Source organism: Camellia sinensis, chromosome 5, assembly GCF_055761805.1.
Source record: "Camellia sinensis isolate YWXY chromosome 5, ASM5576180v1, whole genome shotgun sequence".
Lineage (NCBI taxonomy): Eukaryota > Viridiplantae > Streptophyta > Magnoliopsida > Ericales > Theaceae > Camellia > Camellia sinensis.
The window spans coordinates 21,524,637-21,532,968 of NC_138965.1; the positions used below are offsets into that span (position 1 = coordinate 21,524,637).

Sequence of the window (8,332 nt, forward strand, 5' to 3'; positions counted from 1 at the left end):
TTTTTAACTTGTTATATACTCAATTGTGTAAAGCCTAACTCTCTTGTGGCATCATTGTAGGTAAATTTATGAATCCAAATTATAGGTCTCTAACGTTATTTTTTTTTATTCTATTAATGATGTACATTTTTTCTCTGTGTTCAAATTCTGATGGTATGATCAAATAAACTGTATGAGATCACAAAATTGAACAACTTCAATTCGGCTTTTGATGAATCGTGGAGTTTGCTCTCCTGCGTCTCAAACTTTCACTATGGTTTAGGTTTTTTATTGGTTGAATATTGCTTAGAATAAATCTCATTTTCTTTTGTCCATTGTTGCGATTTCCTATTCTTATTGTTGGTTTTAGGTGATTTTTTTTTGTTGTTTAGGTATTTTATTCTTATTGTTGATTTTAGGTGATTTTTTTTGTTGTTTAGGTATTTTGTCGCTTGGATTGATGTTTGCAATTTATTATCTGGTTTGAAATTTGCAATGTATAAACTATTTGCAACATCTTCTCTATTTTTTTAACCTTAAATAAGATACAAACCTAGATACATAATTGTTCGGAATAGCCATTCATCTCACTATATACTCAATCATTTCATCAAATCAAATGAAAGCCTTTGTTAAAATTGCCCAGGACAAATTTTAAACCGAATCAAAATTTTAATTAATATATAATAAATTTTATTTGTCAGTGATAATGCTGACAATGTTTTTAATCAATTAAATAATCTTTACATTGTGTTTTTTATGTAACAAAAAGGTGACATGCTAATGTTTGATTTCTGCATCAACATTACCACATTTGTTTTAGCTGATTTCTCATTACAATTTTTTTTTATCAGGAAAAAGAAACTTTATTGATGAAGAAAGCAAAAAATACAAAAATTTACATCAGCAAAGAGGGAAGTGCAAAAAGTATCAACGCTAACTTTAACAATCCCAACTAGGTTGGCACCGCTAAGGAAACACTATCATTTGCTAGCACAAACCCAAGATTAGTGAGAAACAAATCAAAAGAGATCAAAGCACAGAGAAGAACAGCAAAAAAATAGAACAACACAAACAGATACAACACACATCAGAGCAACAGAGCAGGCCTCGACACTGCGAAACAACAAACCATCACAGAACTCAGCAACTCCTAGGATCTACACACTACAGGAATTTGGGGATTTAACGGCGTTTAATTAAACATCACTTTTTTAAAAGATTAACGGCGTTTTTTAAACGTCGCAATTGTTATTAATTAAAACGGTGCCGTTTTGTGACCAGAAGACGTTTGAAAAGCGCCTCTAAATCCTGTCTCTCCTCAAACCCTATCCTGTCTCTCCTCAAACCCTATCCTGTCTCTCCAAACCTTTATTTTGAAAACCCTATTTTGAGCACCGCCGTCTACATAATCTCTTCCTCACTCTCTTTCTCTCAGAGGATCGAATCAATATGAAGTTCTCTCTCTCGATTCGGTGATTCTTCTTCTTGAGCACAGAGCGATTGCGATTTCGAAGTTTGATTTTGAGCACCGTGATTTGGAACTCTTCTTCAGATCCGTGATCTTCGTCTTCTTCGATCAGAGGTTAGATGTTTCTTCTGTGCTCTGTTTGGAAATCTTCGTCTTCGTAGATGTTTCTTTCGTAGATGTTTCTTCAGCACCATGAATCTCTTCTTCTGTGCTCTGTTTTCACTTTTTGCTTAAATCATTATCTTCTTTGTTTCTTGTTTTACTTATTATTCTGCTCAAATCACTATTAGGTGATGATCGATGATTCACTTCAGTTTGTCTCTATTTGATTTTTTCTTTCTTTACTTTTAAGATCTGCATATATACATACAATTTAATTTGTCTATTTATGAATTATATGATGTATAAAATATGTGTGTGATTTCGTTTTGATCAAAGCAATCACTTGATTTTCTTTTTGGTGGTTGTGATTTTTTTTCCCCCCCTCCGCATTTTACTTGAATTATTGAAATCTGGAGAATTATGGTGATTATGATTCACATAATTATGGAGGAGTGAAAGGGACATAGTAATTTTAGAATTTGTTGAACATGCCAATTGTCTAATATAAAATTATTTGAATTAAAACTAATCAAAAGAAAATGAACATAGTAATCAGAGTTTGAATTTAAATTATTTTAATATAATTTATTTTTTTATATTTAATTAAATTTGCATATAAAAAAAATACATCACATCATACTTTTTTAGGACAATACAAGTTGCGATGTTGGTATGTTACAGCTAACATTGGAGAATGCTTTGAATTTGCTCATCTAATAAATTATTTAGTCAATGTGTACCACTTTGGTAAACTCTTCTCCCCGGCGAGGAGCCACTCTAAAAATGCTAAGGATTAAAATTTATTTTGAGTTTTATTTTAGAAGTTTATGTGTGGTGTTTATATAAAAATAATGAGATATGAGTCACACTTATAATGTATATAGATTATTAATTTTTTTTTTGAATAATTTTTAAAATTTTAATATTGCTAAGACCACTCTGTGAATTACTCATGACCTTAGATTGATAAATTTTTTGGTCTCTTTTCTGAGATTATATAACTGGTGTAAGACTAACCTCAATAAATGAAGTCCCAATGAAAGCAAACTATGAGAAACTTTGAATTTTTTAATTGGTGAAGAAAGAGTGGCCAAGTTTTGATATACAAGTCAACCAAAAACAAAAATGATTATGACTCAAAGTATAGATTAAATCTAAACTATGTTTTAAATAACAGCGTCATTGATTACGTATCAATAAATATCAGTACGTGAAGTACAAAATTCTCATATTATCAGCTGATATTTAAAGACACACTTAGGTTCGAGTTGAAAAAACAGCAGCAGAATGTGGAAGAAAGCAAGAACATTAGGCAGAGGCAGTTTCGGGTTAGTCTCTTTAGCCATATCGCAGCCAAACGATGAGTCAAAGCTCAATCTTCCATTTCATTTTTTATGTGAATGACTAGTTGGCGCCACATGGTAATAGTTAGAATTTGATCAATAGCATTCTCTTGGATGCCAATGATAATTTTGGGAGCAGTTTAGCTCATTTAAATCTGATTCTTCTCTTTCTTTTATCTGAGACTGCAAATGCAACCCCGCCAGGTTTAGCTCATTCATATCTGATTCTTTGCTCGGGAAAATATTTCGTTTTATGTGTTTTCTTGAATTACATGAATCAAATAAATTGTATTCTGGCATAAGCTGGCGGCATGTACCTTCTCCGCCTATTGGTGGGTATTGTAGTTTTCCTTGATAATAGGCAATGCCTTTTTGCTAGTGAAAATTTATGGGTTGATTTTAGCTTCAAAATATGAAAACAAATTATGAAAATTATAAGAAACAAGTCAATCTTTTATTCTTTTTGGGAATAAATTTTGGGAATAAATATTGCTTTTAGTCTTTTGAATATATAATTATAAGCTACCTGGGCAGGCTATTGGGGCATTAATTGGGTGTGGATTCTGAGAAATTACCTGCTATCTATGTTTATTGTGATATATGAATTGAGCAACTTGTTATCTATGTTTATTGTGAATTTGAGTTTTTAGAATTCAGTCTGAATCTGTGAACAAAAAAACAAAAAAATTGGGTGATAGTTTTGCCTTCCTAGTACTGCATATCTTCAGTTAGGATTATTTTACTTTATTTTATTTTTTAGGATTGGAATAATTTTATATATCTAACTCACTTATGTGGGAAGGAGAGCCATTAAGTGGTAGGGGCAGGTGAACTCGCAACAGGTGAGATTACACCTTGATCTTATTTGTTGTTAAATGGTGTACAAAATATTTTATTAAGTTGCAGGATTCAAGAAGTGGAAACTCATCCTTTTTTTTTTCTTTTTTTTTTTGGAATCTATGTTCTAAAAATTCTCACGTTATGTGGAAGCATATGAGAGCTCTTGAGAAAGTCTTGCTATAAATAGGGTAAGGATGTGTACACTTGTAATATGATTAATGAAATTTATTGAAATTTGATATGAGCTCTTGAGAAAGTCTTGCTATAAATGAGGTAATGATGCATATAATCTATTTGGTATTTATTTAACTGGCTATTTAAATTAAGAAGCAATTTAAAAGCTTCAAAAGCTTCAAAAGCAGTGCTCTATGTGATCATTGTGAGTTGGTTGAAACGAACGTAGCTTCAAAAGCTTGCTTGTTCCAACACATGTGGCTAAGTTCATTTGGACACAACTTCTTGCATTAGATTGTAACAATGTTTCTGTAACATTCATTCGAATGAGGGCATCTTTCTTTTGAACGTAGAGTTGTTACGAGTTAAGTCTAATTTACAGAGAGTTCATTTGAACGTAGAGTTGATATTCCTAATGAACTTTCCTTTTAGGCTTAATATTGTTTTTTTAGCATTATTTAGATTTATATTTAATCAACTAAAATGTGTAATTTTGTGGATATGTAATAGAAGTATGATCTATGGCATAATTTGCAATTTGCTATTGCTGTGACTTGTGAATTCTGTACAAACCCCTCTCTCCCCAATACCTGCTATTAATGAGTATCTAAATTGTTACATTATCAGGATAATTTCAATTCCTCGATTCCAATGGATGGAAAAATAGAGCTTCAGATTTTATCTTTCCAATCTCCCAAGATCAGACTCCTACGTAGTTTGTGTGTTGAAGGGAATGAAGCAATGCAGGTGTTGTCCTCTGGCACAATTCACTTCATCTACCTTAACACTAGCTTTTGGATAGCTGTGCCCTACCATGTTGCACTTGCACATCTTGCACTTGACATTCAGACTTGTCAACCCATTGTCAAGAGCACTAGTCTTTGACCACAATCTTTTACTCTTGCATTGTCATAGCCATAGCCTAGCATTCAAAATACTGTAATTAAAATTTTTTTTGGGTACTAAATGATATTGCTATAAATTTTGCATTCCTTTCTTGTGGGTTGATGACGACTGCCATATATATTGCCATTAATGCTGACAATTTAATTTGGTGAGATGAACTAAATTGAGCATCAGATGATGGGGGAGTAATTATGGATCTTCACAGGGAGTGAATTTTCCCTTTTTGTATTTTGTATGGGATGTGAACTACCTTTATTTCTTAGTGTCTTTGATCATAGTGACCCTTGCTTATGTTTCAAATGCCAAATCTATTGTTGGAAGGTATTTACATTTTTCCTTTGAAAACTGGAGTTTTCTGATTCTTTCCCTTGCTTATATTTCATAGTGTCTCCATTTTTCTTATTCTCCTCCATTTGTTTTTTAAAAGAAAAAAATATCTGAAGTCTACCTGAGGGAGTTTCTTGAGCTACATCATGATATAATTTAGTGCTTGCAAAATACTGCAATGCCTCTTTTCCAATGAGTTTGGTAAATGAATTTGTACTAGTTAGAAATGTAAATAAGTATTGCTCTAGATGACTTCAGGATTTGTGAGAATAATCGCTGATAACTATCGTTTAACAAGGAGGAAAGAAGAGTAAGAAGTGGAATAAATACAAAATGGGGGTGTGGGTGGGAAGAAACACTAGAAGCTTGAATTTTTTGATTTGCATGATCTCAATTGGTGCAATCTGGATCTTGGTTAAGCAGTTAGTGTCAACAATAAAAAAATTAGGATAAGAATCCTTGAGATGCTGATACTGTTGAGACCTCTTGCTTTATTGTCGCCTAGAGATTCTGTGATTTATTAAAACAATCTGAATGTTTTACCCTTTCCTGATTCAGTTTCAAATAAACTAAATGTGGGTTTTGGATCTTGCTGTGTTCCCAAAACCAGAATTTGATCTACCTATATTCTATGCCAATTTTTTCAGCACTGCTAGGATGAACATAGTTGTGTTGTAAGCTATCTTTTTCACTTTCTTCTAATTTTGCAAACGTAGTTTACATTTCTGAAGCATGGTATGTTGGTAACCAGATAATAGACTGCTGCTCCATGCAAGAATATCTTATAATACTTCTCATGGGGTTTAATAGTAGCACTGGATGATGATGTGGGCTTCGTGATGTAACTAGTTTTATTTCTTGCATGCTTCTGCTTTTATCATTGTGAGGACTTGTTTGTGCCTGGAGGGAGGGTGAATAGGCCAAACTCTTAATTTAAATAGCCAATTAAATAAATACCAAATAGATTATTTAGATCAATTCAGTTCCTTTGTTTGATGCATTTGTGATTTGTGAGTTCCTTGTCCAATATTTTTTATATCATGGAGATATATTGTTTTGTCAAATCTAGATACTGGACAGGAGGAAGCATGGGTTGAACTATCTAGATAAAGCTCCTCTATTGGCCTTGTATTTTGTGACAAAATAGGTAAATATTTTTTGTTCTGTTTTTAATTTTTGTTGGCTGCAATCTTTTATTTTTTTTTATATACTAACTATAAATAAAATAAAATACCATATGATAGGGAGAACTGAGATCCCTCTGTACCATCTAAACCTTAAATCATTATAATAGCTCAATTTCTAACCATAAATTTTAAGTCTTGTGCTCTATTTCTATTGGTGATGCCATAAGCCCCTCTTGGATTGTTCATAAGATAATTTAATTTGGATTAGACTGTTATCAGATTCTTGGTTAAAGGTCTCGATAACGTAAGCTGTGGCAGCAACCAAGTCATACCCAGGACTGTTGGCGGCAATACCAGTTGTGGACTTGGGAGGGTGATTTTGCAACTCAGGCTAGCTGAGAAAATAAGGTGGACAGCGACCATGAATCCAGGCTTTTGAGGCCTCTTTAATGCAAGGTGATTGCATTTTTTCCTTCTGCTTAAGTACTCCCCAGTCCCCACACTTGTTTTATATTTCTCATTGTGTTTACTTGTATCATTCACCCAATAATTCACAAACCACAATGCATGTTTACTCCCTATACATTTCCATCTTGGTTCAGATCTGACTCCAGTGACCTAAACAACACTGCCAAATCCACCATGATCAGATATACTCTATCCTTTTGTAGTTGCTGAAATCTTATCCATGATTCAGATTTATACGAGATTGATTCGAATGAGATGATGGACTTGATCTCCAATCAAAAGATTTAGATCTACAAGACTTGAAATTGATCTTCTGAGGCATCTCTGAAATCTGAAGCGGTTGACTTTGTTGATTACTCATGTTAACTAACGAGAAACTAAGGCATCTCTGAAATCTGAAACTGCTTTTATTGATTTAGTTAGTTATCTGTTGCGTTGGATTATTTAGTACGATATGTTTTATTACTGCTAACGGTTTTCTATACATGCTGGAATATTGATTTCCTTGCGTTTCTCTAGATTAGTGGGATGGAGCAAACCAGCTTCTTATTTCAGCAAGCTTCTTATTTCAGCAAGCTTCATAGGTACTATGATTCTACTTTTATGTTGTGATGGAAGTTCAAGATCTTGTAATGATTTTTTGCCAAAATAGCCGTTTGAATCCCTAAGTTTCTTTTGCATGGTGTCTGTGTCCTATTGATTTTGTTTGAGAAACTGAGTCCTCTTGATTTTGTATTCTACAATTCTAACATTTTGTGTGTAATGCATCTTGTCCCTGGTGGTTCTCCTGATCCAGAATGTGTGGTGGCATGCAAGATTGCTTTTGTTAGTGCCGTCAGATTGGCAGATCTAAAGAAGAATGCTGATGAACAAGAAAGTCTGGTGTTTGCTACTTTAGTTGGTGACCTGGTAGTCCGAGGACTAATATTACTATCAGTTGTTATGACTTTTTTATATTTTTTTATTTTTTTTGTTGGTTCTTGTATTTGAAATAGAGAGTTTATTTGCATTGATAACTTATTCTTAACTCAATAACTCTCCAACGACCATATGAAGATTACCATATGAAAACGTCGCTAAATAGTTGGGAAAAGAGATACGGCGGCGTTTTAAAAACGTCGCTAAATAGCATGGTGACGTCATGTTACAATTAGTAGAACTTTTAGCGGCGTTTTTAGAAAATGAAACGCTGCCTATAGTAATATAGCGACGTTTCTGAAGCGCCATAGAGTTATAGCGACAGCCGCATCTTCGGCGTTTGGTGCTAAACGTCACAAAAAGATTTGACGGCGTTTTTAGGACTTATAGCGGCGTTTTTTAAATGCCTCTAAAACCCTGATTTCCAGCAGTGACACAAGAGATTCACTACTACAGCATCCCCAAAACCATGCACCACACAGCAGCAATCAGCAACATACAACAGAATATTAGACAACCATTCACCTGGAACAATCAGCAGCATACAGAAATCAGCAGACATACCAGACAGCCTCTCACCTAGAACAAATTCTGACCTGATGTATATTAAAGATAATGTCATTCACTGAGAAGAACAATCCTGAGCATGATGCTTTGATCCATAATGCAATTCTCAC

General features: G+C 33.6%; 1 long non-coding RNA gene across 1 annotated transcript; it reads left to right on the top strand.

Moving 5' to 3' along the window:
- Window positions 1–2,811: 2,811 nt before the first annotated feature.
- On the top strand, window positions 2,812–7,769 carry LOC145790051 (uncharacterized). The gene is made up of 6 exons (XR_014328685.1): window positions 2,812–2,880; window positions 4,537–4,656; window positions 6,212–6,289; window positions 6,549–6,725; window positions 7,257–7,321; window positions 7,534–7,769. It is a non-coding gene; the product is annotated as an uncharacterized LOC145790051 (long non-coding RNA).
- The last annotated feature ends 563 nt before the right edge of the window (window positions 7,770–8,332 follow it).